A 17,768-nucleotide genomic window follows, 5' to 3' on the forward strand; every position below is an offset into this window, starting at 1 on the left:
CAATTTTTATACTCTTTGCTCCATGTGCAAATATATCTAGTGTTTAGATAGTCAATTAAAAATGACAATTTTAACTAAAAGACTTAAAAAAGTGTTTGTCAAACTTATAATTTTGTCAATACTATATAAAACGCCAATCATATCCTTATAAAAGTAAATACGGTATATGGTTATAAATACAAAACCATATATAAATAAAAAAATGAAATCGTATGTATATGGCTTATAGGTATAATACCTATAAGGCATAATAATGTATAATATTAGCAAATATACATATAAAAGTGCATAAATTGTATAGATATGGCATAAAGAAGGCATTTATGAGAATAGCTAGTAGAATTTGCCCATACACTACTAGCGAAATGAGATATTTATACCTAGTGAGGGCGGCACTAGTACTATAAATTGTGGCAAAATAAATCTTATGCAAATGCATAGGATTTTGTCAATACCGTACAAAAAACTAAGTAAAACGTATGGATATTGAAAAATAAATGGATTATATTCATAAAATACGAATATTTCTTGCATTCTCTTGTTATACGAGAGAATATCATACGGAGCGGGCAGCCCCTAGTATAGTAAGCAGTCGAATGGGAGACAGCGTGTCCAAAAACACCTATAGGGAGGTGGTCGTTGGCGGACCTCTCCTCGTATTGGTCAAACTTATGATTTTGTCAATACTATATAAAACGCCAATCATATCCATATAAAAGTGAATACAGTATATGGATATGAATAAAAAACCATACATAAATAAAAAAAAATATGTATAAAAAATTATACATATATTTATATTAAGCAATCGTATGGATGTGGCTTATAGGTATAATACCTATAAGGCATAATAATGTATAATATAGCAAATATACATATAAAAGTGCATGAATTGTATAGATATGGCATATAAGTGACATATTTATGAGAATAGCTAGTAGAATTTGCCCATACACTACTAGCGAAATGAGATATTTATACCTAGTGAGGGCGGCACTAGTACTATAAATTGTGGCAAAATAAATCTTATGCAAATGCATAGGATTTTGTCAATACCGTACAAAAAACTAAGTAAAACGTATGGATATTGAAAAATAAATGGATTATATTCATAAAATACGAATATTTCTTGCATTCTCTTGTTATATGAGAGAATATCATACGGAGCGGGTAGCCCCTAGTATAGTAAGCAGTCGAATGGGAGACAGCGTGTCCAAAAACACCTATAGGGAGGTGGTCGTTGGCGGACCTCTCCTCGTATTGGTCAAACTTATGATTTTGTCAATACTATATAAAACGCCAATCATATCCATATAAAAGTGAATACAGTATATGGATATGAATAAAAAACCATACATAAATAAAAAAAAATATGTATAAAAAATTATACATATATTTATATTAAGCAATCGTATGGATGTGGCTTATAGGTATAATACCTATAAGGCATAATAATGTATAATATAGCAAATATACATATAAAAGTGCATGAATTGTATAGATATGGCATATAAGTGACATATTTATGAGAATAGCTAGTAGAATTTGCCCATACACTACTAGCGAAATGAGATATTTATACCTAGTGAGGGCGGCACTAGTACTATAAATTGTGGCAAAATAAATCTTATGCAAATGCATAGGATTTTGTCAATACCGTACAAAAAACTAAGTAAAACGTATGGATATTGAAAAATAAATGGATTATATTCATAAAATACGAATATTTCTTGCATTCTCTTGTTATATGAGAGAATATCATACGGAGCGGGTAGCCCCTAGTATAGTAAGCAGTCGAATGGGAGACAGCGTGTCCAAAAACACCTATAGGGAGGTGGTCGTTGGCGGACCTCTCCTCGTATTGGTCAAACTTATGATTTTGTCAATACTATATAAAACGCCAATCATATCCATATAAAAGTGAATACAGTATATGGATATGAATAAAAAACCATACATAAATAAAAAAAAAATATGTATAAAAAATTATACATATATTTATATTAAGCAATCGTATGGATGTGGCTTATAGGTATAATACCTATAAGGCATAATAATGTATAATATAGCAAATATACATATAAAAGTGCATGAATTGTATAGATATGGCATATAAGTGACATATTTATGAGAATAGCTAGTAGAATTTGCCCATACACTACTAGCGAAATGAGATATTTATACCTAGTGAGGGCGGCACTAGTACTATAAATTGTGGCAAAATAAATCTTATGCAAATGCATAGGATTTTGTCAATACCATACATAAACCGTATGGATATTGAGAAGTTAATAGATTACATCTATAATATGAGAAGTATTTTAGTATTCTTATTAAATAAGAGAATACTATAAGGGTGAGTGGCAAAGAGAATTGAATATACCCGAATGGGAGACAGCGTGTCCAAAAACTACTATAGGTGGTGTGGCAAATATGAGGAAGGCAATATATCCATATAATGAAAATAAAAGTGCGTTTTCTTATTATATAAGAGAACACTATATGGGTGAGTGGCAAAGTAAATTGAATATACCCGAATGGGAGACAGCGTGTCCAAAAACTACTATAGGTGGTGTGGCAAATATGAGGAAGGCAATATATCCATATAATGAAAATAAAAGTGCGTTTTCTTATTATATAAGAGAACACTATATGGGTGAGTGGCAAAGTAAATTGAATATACCCGAATGGGAGACAGCGTGTCCAAAAACTACTATAGGTGGTGTGGCAAATATGAGGAAGGCAATATATCCATATAATGAATATAAAAGTGCGTTGTCTTATTATATAAGAGAACACTATATGGGTGAGTGGCAAAGTAAATTGAATATACCCGAATGGGAGACAGCGTGTCCAAAAACTACTATAGGATGGTCAATGGGCCGGCCGTCTGCTATTGACATATGTCAGTAGAGAAGATATTATCCGTCAAATTTGTTTCTTTATTCATTTATTTGAATACGAGACTTGGCTCCGCGGTTAATATTTTAAGCCCAAAGATAATAACGTTGAAACAAAGGCCAAGTTTCTATTGTACATAGAATAACAAATTGTTTCCGAATTTTATCGTTAATTTTAGGAGGTAGGCTAACATGATTTATATTATATGTGTATTATTAAATAATAATAGTACATAAAAGTCTACCAAAGAAATATAAAAATGTAATTATGAATACATTTTCAATATTAATATCAACTTATATTGTTGATAATAAAAAATAGCTATTAAGAGAGTTATTTAAGAAATTATATAATATATAATAAAGAGTATATATATAAATAATATATAAGTATATATTATTTAAGAAATAAATATAGTAGTAATAATTATATATATACACTCGGTTCTATTTTATATATTACCAGAGACTTATATGGATATATATAGATAAATTTTAAATTTATCGTCAAAATACAAATGATTAACTCAATATCTTATATTGGTTAAACAAAAATTGTACATGTGTGGATACAATATATTATGTATGTCGAACAAAAATGATATTTTAGAATGAAATGTGCATATATAAAGAAAATATATGAAAAATAAATATTGTGTTTATAAAGAATATGATTCTTTTTGACATCAATAAAAACTTGTTATTATTAGTGGCGAAACAAGTATAAATTGGAAAACAAACGTATACGAATGCTATATAAAAATGGCCGTATTCGATAGAAATAAAATCTATAACAACATATATATTGCTAATTTCTATTCAAAAAATATGAATGAAATATGAATAAAAACATTATTCTGGTTGATCCTGCCAGTAGTTATATGCTTGTCTCAAAGATTAAGCCATGCATGTCTAAGTACACACGAATTAAAAGTGAAACCGCAAAAGGCTCATTATATCAGTTATGGTTCCTTAGATCGTTAACAGTTACTTGGATAACTGTGGTAATTCTAGAGCTAATACATGCAATTAAAACATGAACCTTATGGAACATGTGCTTTTATTAGGCTAAAACCAAGCGATCGCAAGATCGTTATATTGGTTGAACTCTAGATAACATGCAGATCGTATGGTCTTGTACCGACGACAGATCTTTCAAATGTCTGCCCTATCAACTTTTGATGGTAGTATCTAGGACTACCATGGTTGCAACGGGTAACGGGGAATCAGGGTTCGATTCCGGAGAGGGAGCCTGAGAAACGGCTACCACATCTAAGGAAGGCAGCAGGCGCGTAAATTACCCACTCCCAGCTCGGGGAGGTAGTGACGAAAAATAACAATACAGGACTCATATCCGAGGCCCTGTAATTGGAATGAGTACACTTTAAATCCTTTAACAAGGACCAATTGGAGGGCAAGTCTGGTGCCAGCAGCCGCGGTAATTCCAGCTCCAATAGCGTATATTAAAGTTGTTGCGGTTAAAACGTTCGTAGTTGAACTTGTGCTTCATACGGGTAGTACAACTTACAATTGTGGTTAGTACTATACCTTTATGTATGTAAGCGTATTACCGGTGGAGTTCTTACATGTGCTTAGATACTTGTATTTTTTCATATGTTCCTCCTATTTAAAAACCTGCATTAGTGCTCTTAAACGAGTGTTATTGTGGGCCGGTACAATTACTTTGAACAAATTAGAGTGCTTAAAGCAGGCTTCAAATGCCTGAATATTCTGTGCATGGGATAATGAAATAAGACCTCTGTTCTGCTTTCATTGGTTTTCAGATCAAGAGGTAATGATTAATAGAAGCAGTTTGGGGGCATTAGTATTACGACGCGAGAGGTGAAATTCTTGGACCGTCGTAAGACTAACTTAAGCGAAAGCATTTGCCAAAGATGTTTTCATTAATCAAGAACGAAAGTTAGAGGTTCGAAGGCGATCAGATACCGCCCTAGTTCTAACCATAAACGATGCCAGCTAGCAATTGGGTGTAGCTACTTTTATGGCTCTCTCAGTCGCTTCCCGGGAAACCAAAGCTTTTGGGCTCCGGGGGAAGTATGGTTGCAAAGCTGAAACTTAAAGGAATTGACGGAAGGGCACCACCAGGAGTGGAGCCTGCGGCTTAATTTGACTCAACACGGGAAAACTTACCAGGTCCGAACATAAGTGTGTAAGACAGATTGATAGCTCTTTCTCGAATCTATGGGTGGTGGTGCATGGCCGTTCTTAGTTCGTGGAGTGATTTGTCTGGTTAATTCCGATAACGAACGAGACTCAAATATATTAAATAGATATCTTCAGGATTATGGTGTTGAAGCTTATATAGCCTTCATTCATGGTGGCAGTAAAATGTTTATTGTGTTTGAATGTGTTTATATAAGTGGAGCCGTACCTGTTGGTTTGTCCCATTATAAGGACACTAGCTTCTTAAATGGACAAATTGCGTCTAGCAATAATGAGATTGAGCAATAACAGGTCTGTGATGCCCTTAGATGTCCTGGGCTGCACGCGCGCTACAATGAAAGTATCAACGTGTATTTCCTAGACCGAGAGGTCCGGGTAAACCGCTGAACCACTTTCATGCTTGGGATTGTGAACTGAAACTGTTCACATGAACTTGGAATTCCCAGTAAGTGTGAGTCATTAACTCGCATTGATTACGTCCCTGCCCTTTGTACACACCGCCCGTCGCTACTACCGATTGAATTATTTAGTGAGGTCTCCGGACGTGATCACTGTGACGCCTTGCGTGTTACGGTTGTTTCGCAAAAGTTGACCGAACTTGATTATTTAGAGGAAGTAAAAGTCGTAACAAGGTTTCCGTAGGTGAACCTGCGGAAGGATCATTAATGTTTTAATATCCTTACCGTTAATAAAATATTTGTTTATATTATAATAAATACATTATAGTATTACAAATAAAATATGAATTGCCAAAATGTATATGAGATCTATTATAGATCAAATGAAATTTCGAACAAGCAAATCGAAATAATGCAAATATTAAAATTATATATTGTATTTAATACATATGAGAGAAATTAATAAGCAGCCAAAGCAAACAAATAAAAATTCGAACAAGCAAATCGAATTATTAAAATAATAATATTAAATTATTATTGTATATCCTTACCGTTAATAAAATATTTGTTTATATTATAATAAATACATTATAATAATACAAATAAAATATGAATTGCCAAAATGTATATGAGATCTAATATAGATCAAATAAAATTTCGAACAAGCAAATCGAAATAATGCAAATATTAAAATTATATATTGTATTTAATACATATGAGAGAAATAATAAGCAGCCAAAGCAAACAAATAAAAATTCGAACAAGCAAATCGAATTATTAAAATAATAATATTAAATTATTATTGTATATCCTTACCGTTAATAAAATATTTGTTTATATTATAATAAATACATTATAGTAATACAAATAAAATATGAATTGCCAAAATGTATATGATCTAATATAGATCAAATGAAATTTCGAACAAGCAAATCGAAATAATGCAAATATTAAAATTATATATTGTATTTAATACATATGAGAGAAATAATAAGCAGCCAAAACAAACAAATAAAAATTCGAACAAGCAAATCGAATTATTAAAATAATAATATTAAATTATTATTGTATATAAACACAATTAAAATACTGTGTGTATATGGATCATAATATACACGCGTTGCGATATGTATTGTTCATCTCAGTTATGCGCATACATTGGATAATGCAACAACCTAAAATGTACAATGTTGTACCTGGTTTTATACAGGTTAATGTTTTATATAAATTTCAATTTATATCGCTAAAAAAGTATTAATATATATATATATATATTTATTTACAATAAATGCAATTTAAAAAGAAATACTTTGATATATATTGGTTATATAAAACTAAGACATTTCGCAGCATTCGTTTTAGGTATAAAAATAAATTTATTGAAGGAATTGATATATGCCAGTAAAATGGTGTATTTTTAATTTCTTTCAATAAAAACATATTTGACAAAATTAAGAAACCAATTTATAAAACTCTAAGCGGTGGATCACTCGGCTCATGGGTCGATGAAGAACGCAGCAAACTGTGCGTCATCGTGTGAACTGCAGGACACATGAACATCGACATTTTGAACGCATATCGCAGTCCATGCTGTTATGTACTTTAATTAATTTTATAGTGCTGCTTGGACTACATATGGTTGAGGGTTGTAAGACTATGCTAATTAAGTTGCTTATACAAATTTTATAATGAAATTTTATAAGCATATGGTATATTATTGGATAATAATAATTTAATTATTTTATTCATAATATTAAAAAATATATGAAAAACATTATCTCACATTAGTAAATAATTTGAATGTGAAAAACGAAGAGAAATATTTTCTTTTTCAATCAAATGATACTGAGAAATGTCTAGCATAAAAATTTATCTAGAATTGTCTCTTATTAATGATTAGAAAATAGAAAATACAAATGCCATTTATATACAGATATTATTAATATAACGAATTTAATAAAATGTTTTATCATTATATATAAAGAATTAAATTCATATAAAAGTTATACACAACCTCAACTCATATGGGACTACCCCCTGAATTTAAGCATATTAATTAGGGGAGGAAAAGAAACTAACAAGGATTTTCTTAGTAGCGGCGAGCGAAAAGAAATCAGTTCAGCACTAAGTCACTTTGTCTATATGGCAAATGTGAGATGCAGTGTATGGAGCGTCAATATTCTAGTATGAGAAATTAACGATTTAAGTCCTTCTTAAATGAGGCCATTTACCCATAGAGGGTGCCAGGCCCGTATAACGTTAATGATTACTAGATGATGTTTCCAAAGAGTCGTGTTGCTTGATAGTGCAGCACTAAGTGGGTGGTAAACTCCATCTAAAACTAAATATAACCATGAGACCGATAGTAAACAAGTACCGTGAGGGAAAGTTGAAAAGAACTCTGAATAGAGAGTTAAACAGTACGTGAAACTGCTTAGAGGTTAAGCCCGATGAACCTGAATATCCGTTATGGAAAATTCATCATTAGAATTGTAATATTTAAACAATATTATGATAATAGTGTGCATTTTTTCCATATAAGGACATTGTAATCTATTAGCATACCAAATTTATCATAAAATATAACTTATAGTTTATTCAAATTAATTTGCTTGCATTTTAACACAGAATAAATGTTATTAATTTGATAAAGTGCTGATAGATTTATATGAATACAGTGCGTTAATTTTTCGGAATTATATAATGGCATAATTATCATTGATTTTTGTGTTTATTATATGCACTTGTAGGATTAACAATGCGAAAGATTCAGGATACCTTCGGGACCCGTCTTGAAACACGGACCAAGGAGTCTAACATATGTGCAAGTTATTGGGATATAAACCTAATAGCGTAATTAACTTGACTAATAATGGGATTAGTTTTTTAACTATTTATAGCTAATTAACACAATCCCGGGGCGTTCTATATAGTTATGTATAATGATATTTATATTATTTATGCCTCTAACTGGAACGTACCTTGAGCATATATGCTGTGACCCGAAAGATGGTGAACTATACTTGATCAGGTTGAAGTCAGGGGAAACCCTGATGGAAGACCGAAACAGTTCTGACGTGCAAATCGATTGTCAGAATTGAGTATAGGGGCGAAAGACCAATCGAACCATCTAGTAGCTGGTTCCTTCCGAAGTTTCCCTCAGGATAGCTGGTGCATTTTAATATTATATAAAATAATCTTATCTGGTAAAGCGAATGATTAGAGGCCTTAGGGTCGAAACGATCTTAACCTATTCTCAAACTTTAAATGGGTAAGAACCTTAACTTTCTTGATATGAAGTTCAAGGTTATGATATAATGTGCCCAGTGGGCCACTTTTGGTAAGCAGAACTGGCGCTGTGGGATGAACCAAACGTAATGTTACGGTGCCCAAATTAACAACTCATGCAGATACCATGAAAGGCGTTGGTTGCTTAAAACAGCAGGACGGTGATCATGGAAGTCGAAATCCGCTAAGGAGTGTGTAACAACTCACCTGCCGAAGCAACTAGCCCTTAAAATGGATGGCGCTTAAGTTGTATACCTATACATTACCGCTAAAGTAGATGATTTATATTACTTGTAATATAAATTTTGAAACTTTAGTGAGTAGGAAGGTACAATGGTATGCGTAGAAGTGTTTGGCGTAAGCCTGCATGGAGCTGCCATTGGTACAGATCTTGGTGGTAGTAGCAAATAATCGAATGAGACCTTGGAGGACTGAAGTGGAGAAGGGTTTCGTGTGAACAGTGGTTGATCACGAGTTAGTCGGTCCTAAGTTCAAGGCGAAAGCCGAAAATTTTCAAGTAAAATACAAATGCCAAACAAATATATATATTATATAAAATCTAGCTAAATTAATATACTTGAATAATTTTGAACGAAAGGGAATACGGTTCCAATTCCGTAACCTGTTGAGTATCCGTTTGTTATTAAATATGGGCCTCGTGCTCATCCTGGCAACAGGAACGACCATAAAGAAGCCGTCGAGAGATATCGGAAGAGTTTTCTTTTCTGTTTTATAGCCGTACTACCATGGAAGTCTTTCGCAGAGAGATATGGTAGATGGGCTAGAAGAGCATGACATATACTGTTGTGTCGATATTTTCTCCTCGGACCTTGAAAATTTATGGTGGGGACACGCAAACTTCTCAACAGGCCGTACCAATATCCGCAGCTGGTCTCCAAGGTGAAGAGTCTCTAGTCGATAGAATAATGTAGGTAAGGGAAGTCGGCAAATTAGATCCGTAACTTCGGGATAAGGATTGGCTCTGAAGATTGAGATAGTCGGGCTTGATTGGGAAACAATAACATGGTTTATGTGCTCGTTCTGGGTAAATAGAGTTTCTAGCATTTATGTTAGTTACTTGTTCCCCGGATAGTTTAGTTACGTAGCCAATTGTGGAACTTTCTTGCTAAAATTTTTAAGAATACTAATTGGGTTAAACCAATTAGTTCTTATTAATTATAACGATTATCAATTAACAATCAATTCAGAACTGGCACGGACTTGGGGAATCCGACTGTCTAATTAAAACAAAGCATTGTGATGGCCCTAGCGGGTGTTGACACAATGTGATTTCTGCCCAGTGCTCTGAATGTCAAAGTGAAGAAATTCAAGTAAGCGCGGGTCAACGGCGGGAGTAACTATGACTCTCTTAAGGTAGCCAAATGCCTCGTCATCTAATTAGTGACGCGCATGAATGGATTAACGAGATTCCTACTGTCCCTATCTACTATCTAGCGAAACCACAGCCAAGGGAACGGGCTTGGAATAATTAGCGGGGAAAGAAGACCCTTTTGAGCTTGACTCTAATCTGGCAGTGTAAGGAGACATAAGAGGTGTAGAATAAGTGGGAGATATTAGACCTCGGTTTGGTATCGCCAATGAAATACCACTACTCTTATTGTTTCCTTACTTACTTGATTAAATGGAACGTGTATCATTTCCTAGCCATTATACGGATATATTTATTATATCTTATGGTATTGGGTTTTGATGCAAGCTTCTTGATCAAAGTATCACGAGTTTGTTATATAATCGCAAACAAATTCTTTAATAAAACGGTGCATTTATGTATTTTTGATTTGAAAATTTGGTATAACTCCAATTACTCAGGTATGATCCAATTCAAGGACATTGCCAGGTAGGGAGTTTGACTGGGGCGGTACATCTCTCAAATAATAACGGAGGTGTCCCAAGGCCAGCTCAGTGCGGACAGAAACCACACATAGAGCAAAAGGGCAAATGCTGACTTGATCTCGGTGTTCAGTACACACAGGGACAGCAAAAGCTCGGCCTATCGATCCTTTTGGTTTAAAGAGTTTTTAACAAGAGGTGTCAGAAAAGTTACCATAGGGATAACTGGCTTGTGGCGGCCAAGCGTTCATAGCGACGTCGCTTTTTGATCCTTCGATGTCGGCTCTTCCTATCATTGTGAAGCAAAATTCACCAAGCGTTGGATTGTTCACCCATGCAAGGGAACGTGAGCTGGGTTTAGACCGTCGTGAGACAGGTTAGTTTTACCCTACTAATGACAAAACGTTGTTGCGACAGCATTCCTGCGTAGTACGAGAGGAACCGCAGGTACGGACCAATGGCACAATACTTGTTCGAGCGAACAGTGGTATGACGCTACGTCCGTTGGATTATGCCTGAACGCCTCTAAGGTCGTATCCGTGCTGGACTGCAATGATAAATAAGGGGCAATTTGCATTGTATGGCTTCTAAACCATTTAAAGTTTATAATTTACTTTTTAAACGACAATGGATGTGATGCCAATGTAATTTGTAACATAGTAAATTGGGAGGATCTTTGATCACCTGATGCCGCGCTAGTTACATATAAAAGCATTATTTAATACAATGACAAAGCCTAGAATCAATTGTAAACGACTTTTGTAACAGGCAAGGTGTTGTAAGTGGTTGAGCAGCTGCCATACTGCGATCCACTGAAGCTTATCCTTTGCTTGATGATTCGATAATAAAATTGCATAATTTATTTGTTGTGTTGAACTTCTTATATAAAGTTCAACCAACAATCTATTTGTATGCATTGATTGTTTGCTTGGCTTTGTGGCGAATTTTTAATCCTTTATATATTACATTCCTAAGGTCTAGATTTTCAAGTAAGAGACCAATTTGATTAACATATCAATATAAGTACAACTCGACCATCTAATAATAACAATATGAATCGTCATCTTATTAGTGACGCGAAGATTGGCAAACATATAATATAAAAATATTCCTAAGGTCTAGATTTTCAAGTAAGAGACCAATTTGATTAACATATCAATATAAGTACAACTCGACCATCTAATAATAACAATATGAATCGTCATCTTATTAGTGACGCGAAGATTGGCAAACATATAATATAAAAATATTCCTAAGGTCTAGATTTTCAAGTAAGAGACCAATTTGATTAACATATCAATATAAGTACAACTCGACCATCTAATAATAACAATATGAATCGTCATCTTATTAGTGACGCGAAGATTGGCAAACATATAATATAAAAATATTCCTAAGGTCTAGATTTTCAAGTAAGAGACCAATTTGATTAACATATCAATATAAGTACAACTCGACCATCTAATAATAACAATATGAATCGTCATCTTATTAGTGACGCGAAGATTGGCAAACATATAATATAAAAATATTCCTAAGGTCTAGATTTTCAAGTAAGAGACCAATTTGATTAACATATCAATATAAGTACAACTCGACCATCTAATAATAACAATATGAATCGTCATCTTATTAGTGACGCGAAGATTGGCAAACATATAATATAAAAATATTCCTAAGGTCTAGATTTTCAAGTAAGAGACCAATTTGATTAACATATCAATATAAGTACAACTCGACCATCTAATAATAACAATATGAATCGTCATCTTATTAGTGACGCGAAGATTGGCAAACATATAATATAAAAATATTCCTAAGGTCTAGATTTTCAAGTAAGAGACCAATTTGATTAACATATCAATATAAGTACAACTCGACCATCTAATAATAACAATATGAATCGTCATCTTATTAGTGACGCGAAGATTGGCAAACATATAATATAAAAATATTCCTAAGGTCTAGATTTTCAAGTAAGAGACCAATTTGATTAACATATCAATATAAGTACAACTCGACCATCTAATAATAACAATATGAATCGTCATCTTATTACTGACGCGAAGATTGGCAAACATATAATATACAAATATTCCTAAGGTCTAGATTTTCAAGTAAGAGACCAATTTGATTAACATATCAATATAAGTACAACTCGACCATCTAATAATAACAATATGAATCGTCATCTTTTTAGTGACGCGAAGATTGGCAAACATATAATATAAAAATATTCCTAAGGTCTAGAATCTTAAGCAATAGACCAATTCAACTAAGAGTTGACATATAAAAATATGTTCCTTTTAATGTTAGCAAAATTTTATCGTCACATACTGTTAGTGACGCGAACGTTTTTTTCTCCATGTTTATATGAATGTTTATTCAAAGGTAGAAAGGCAGGATCGTTATTTTATAAGTGAAGCGATAAAAAAATATTATGCAATAGGACATCTATTTATAAATATTTTTAAGTCTTAGAAATTCAAGTAAAGAGATTCAAGAAATTCATTCAACTTAGAGCGCACATATAATTAAAACTATTCCTGAGGTTTAGAAACCAAATTAAATAAAGAGGACATATAAACGTATGTGGTATTTTGATGGTAGTAAAAATGTATCGCGATATTATTAGTGACGCGACCAATTTTTATACTCTTTGCTCCATGTGCAAATATATCTAGTGTTTAGATAGTCAATTAAAAATGACAATTTTAACTAAAAGACTTAAAAAAGTGTTTGTCAAACTTATAATTTTGTCAATACTATATAAAACGCCAATCATATCCTTATAAAAGTAAATACGGTATATGGTTATAAATACAAAACCATATATAAATAAAAAAATGAAATCGTATGTATATGGCTTATAGGTATAATACCTATAAGGCATAATAATGTATAATATTAGCAAATATACATATAAAAGTGCATAAATTGTATAGATATGGCATAAAGAAGGCATTTATGAGAATAGCTAGTAGAATTTGCCCATACACTACTAGCGAAATGAGATATTTATACCTAGTGAGGGCGGCACTAGTACTATAAATTGTGGCAAAATAAATCTTATGCAAATGCATAGGATTTTGTCAATACCGTACAAAAAACTAAGTAAAACGTATGGATATTGAAAAATAAATGGATTATATTCATAAAATACGAATATTTCTTGCATTCTCTTGTTATACGAGAGAATATCATACGGAGCGGGCAGCCCCTAGTATAGTAAGCAGTCGAATGGGAGACAGCGTGTCCAAAAACACCTATAGGGAGGTGGTCGTTGGCGGACCTCTCCTCGTATTGGTCAAACTTATGATTTTGTCAATACTATATAAAACGCCAATCATATCCATATAAAAGTGAATACAGTATATGGATATGAATAAAAAACCATACATAAATAAAAAAAAATATGTATAAAAAATTATACATATATTTATATTAAGCAATCGTATGGATGTGGCTTATAGGTATAATACCTATAAGGCATAATAATGTATAATATAGCAAATATACATATAAAAGTGCATGAATTGTATAGATATGGCATATAAGTGACATATTTATGAGAATAGCTAGTAGAATTTGCCCATACACTACTAGCGAAATGAGATATTTATACCTAGTGAGGGCGGCACTAGTACTATAAATTGTGGCAAAATAAATCTTATGCAAATGCATAGGATTTTGTCAATACCGTACAAAAAACTAAGTAAAACGTATGGATATTGAAAAATAAATGGATTATATTCATAAAATACGAATATTTCTTGCATTCTCTTGTTATATGAGAGAATATCATACGGAGCGGGTAGCCCCTAGTATAGTAAGCAGTCGAATGGGAGACAGCGTGTCCAAAAACACCTATAGGGAGGTGGTCGTTGGCGGACCTCTCCTCGTATTGGTCAAACTTATGATTTTGTCAATACTATATAAAACGCCAATCATATCCATATAAAAGTGAATACAGTATATGGATATGAATAAAAAACCATACATAAATAAAAAAAAATATGTATAAAAAATTATACATATATTTATATTAAGCAATCGTATGGATGTGGCTTATAGGTATAATACCTATAAGGCATAATAATGTATAATATAGCAAATATACATATAAAAGTGCATGAATTGTATAGATATGGCATATAAGTGACATATTTATGAGAATAGCTAGTAGAATTTGCCCATACACTACTAGCGAAATGAGATATTTATACCTAGTGAGGGCGGCACTAGTACTATAAATTGTGGCAAAATAAATCTTATGCAAATGCATAGGATTTTGTCAATACCGTACAAAAAACTAAGTAAAACGTATGGATATTGAAAAATAAATGGATTATATTCATAAAATACGAATATTTCTTGCATTCTCTTGTTATATGAGAGAATATCATACGGAGCGGGTAGCCCCTAGTATAGTAAGCAGTCGAATGGGAGACAGCGTGTCCAAAAACACCTATAGGGAGGTGGTCGTTGGCGGACCTCTCCTCGTATTGGTCAAACTTATGATTTTGTCAATACTATATAAAACGCCAATCATATCCATATAAAATTGAATACAGTATATGGATATGAATAAAAAACCATACATAAATAAAAAAAAAATATGTATAAAAAATTATACATATATTTATATTAAGCAATCGTATGGATGTGGCTTATAGGTATAATACCTATAAGGCATAATAATGTATAATATAGCAAATATACATATAAAAGTGCATGAATTGTATAGATATGGCATATAAGTGACATATTTATGAGAATAGCTAGTAGAATTTCCCCATACACTACTAGCGAAATGAGATATTTATACCTAGTGAGGGCGGCACTAGTACTATAAATTGTGGCAAAATAAATCTTATGCAAATGCATAGGATTTTGTCAATACCGTACAAAAAACTAAGTAAAACGTATGGATATTGAAAAATAAATGGATTATATTCATAAAATACGAATATTTCTTGCATTCTCTTGTTATATGAGAGAATATCATACGGAGCGGGTAGCCCCTAGTATAGTAAGCAGTCGAATGGGAGACAGCGTGTCCAAAAACACCTATAGGGAGGTGGTCGTTGGCGGACCTCTCCTCGTATTGGTCAAACTTATGATTTTGTCAATACTATATAAAACGCCAATCATATCCATATAAAAGTGAATACAGTATATGGATATGAATAAAAAACCATACATAAATAAAAAAAAAATATGTATAAAAAATTATACATATATTTATATTAAGCAATCGTATGGATGTGGCTTATAGGTATAATACCTATAAGGCATAATAATGTATAATATAGCAAATATACATATAAAAGTGCATGAATTGTATAGATATGGCATATAAGTGACATATTTATGAGAATAGCTAGTAGAATTTGCCCATACACTACTAGCGAAATGAGATATTTATACCTAGTGAGGGCGGCACTAGTACTATAAATTGTGGCAAAATAAATCTTATGCAAATGCATAGGATTTTGTCAATACCATACATAAACCGTATGGATATTGAGAAGTTAATAGATTACATCTATAATATGAGAAGTATTTTAGTATTCTTATTAAATAAGAGAATACTATAAGGGTGAGTGGCAAAGAGAATTGAATATACCCGAATGGGAGACAGCGTGTCCAAAAACTACTATAGGTGGTGTGGCAAATATGAGGAAGGCAATATATCCATATAATGAAAATAAAAGTGCGTTTTCTTATTATATAAGAGAACACTATATGGGTGAGTGGCAAAGTAAATTGAATATACCCGAATGGGAGACAGCGTGTCCAAAAACTACTATAGGTGGTGTGGCAAATATGAGGAAGGCAATATATCCATATAATGAAAATAAAAGTGCGTTTTCTTATTATATAAGAGAACACTATATGGGTGAGTGGCAAAGTAAATTGAATATACCCGAATGGGAGACAGCGTGTCCAAAAACTACTATAGGTGGTGTGGCAAATATGAGGAAGGCAATATATCCATATAATGAATATAAAAGTGCGTTGTCTTATTATATAAGAGAACACTATATGGGTGAGTGGCAAAGTAAATTGAATATACCCGAATGGGAGACAGCGTGTCCAAAAACTACTATAGGATGGTCAATGGGCCGGCCGTCTGCTATTGACATATGTCAGTAGAGAAGATATTATCCGTCAAATTTGTTTCTTTATTCATTTATTTGAATACGAGACTTGGCTCCGCGGTTAATATTTTAAGCCCAAAGATAATAACGTTGAAACAAAGGCCAAGTTTCTATTGTACATAGAATAACAAATTGTTTCCGAATTTTATCGTTAATTTTAGGAGGTAGGCTAACATGATTTATATTATATGTGTATTATTAAATAATAATAGTACATAAAAGTCTACCAAAGAAATATAAAAATGTAATTATGAATACATTTTCAATATTAATATCAACTTATATTGTTGATAATAAAAAATAGCTATTAAGAGAGTTATTTAAGAAATTATATAATATATAATAAAGAGTATATATATAAATAATATATAAGTATATATTATTTAAGAAATAAATATAGTAGTAATAATTATATATATACACTCGGTTCTATTTTATATATTACCAGAGACTTATATGGATATATATAGATAAATTTTAAATTTATCGTCAAAATACAAATGATTAACTCAATATCTTATATTGGTTAAACAAAAATTGTACATGTGTGGATACAATATATTATGTATGTCGAACAAAAATGATATTTTAGAATGAAATGTGCATATATAAAGAAAATATATGAAAAATAAATATTGTGTTTATAAAGAATATGATTCTTTTTGACATCAATAAAAACTTGTTATTATTAGTGGCGAAACAAGTATAAATTGGAAAACAAACGTATACGAATGCTATATAAAAATGGCCGTATTCGATAGAAATAAAATCTATAACAACATATATATTGCTAATTTCTATTCAAAAAATATGAATGAAATATGAATAAAAACATTATTCTGGTTGATCCTGCCAGTAGTTATATGCTTGTCTCAAAGATTAAGCCATGCATGTCTAAGTACACACGAATTAAAAGTGAAACCGCAAAAGGCTCATTATATCAGTTATGGTTCCTTAGATCGTTAACAGTTACTTGGATAACT

The 17,768-nt window shown here is 32.2% G+C and overlaps 4 non-coding genes across 4 annotated transcripts in view; all 4 read left to right on the forward strand.

The window, feature by feature from the left end:
• Positions 1-3,754: 3,754 nt before the first annotated feature.
• On the forward strand, positions 3,755-5,749 carry LOC127010507 (small subunit ribosomal RNA). The gene has a single exon (XR_007763263.1). It is a non-coding gene; the product is annotated as a small subunit ribosomal RNA (ribosomal RNA).
• A 1,203-nt stretch (positions 5,750-6,952) lies between these two features.
• Positions 6,953-7,131, forward strand: LOC127010504 (5.8S ribosomal RNA). The gene has a single exon (XR_007763260.1). It is a non-coding gene; the product is annotated as a 5.8S ribosomal RNA (ribosomal RNA).
• Positions 7,132-7,492: 361 nt separating this feature from the next.
• Positions 7,493-11,463, forward strand: LOC127010545 (large subunit ribosomal RNA). The gene has a single exon (XR_007763301.1). It is a non-coding gene; the product is annotated as a large subunit ribosomal RNA (ribosomal RNA).
• A 6,158-nt stretch (positions 11,464-17,621) lies between these two features.
• LOC127010509 (small subunit ribosomal RNA) overlaps positions 17,622-17,768 on the forward strand; it is a 1,995-nt gene continuing 1,848 nt past the window's right edge. The window contains exon 1 of the ribosomal RNA XR_007763265.1: positions 17,622-17,768. This exon is cut by the window's right edge and continues 1,848 nt beyond it. This is a non-coding gene — a ribosomal RNA (small subunit ribosomal RNA).

The sequence above is a fragment of the Drosophila biarmipes genome, chromosome X (genome assembly GCF_025231255.1).
Source record: "Drosophila biarmipes strain raj3 chromosome X, RU_DBia_V1.1, whole genome shotgun sequence".
Taxonomy (NCBI): Eukaryota; Metazoa; Arthropoda; class Insecta; order Diptera; family Drosophilidae; genus Drosophila; species Drosophila biarmipes.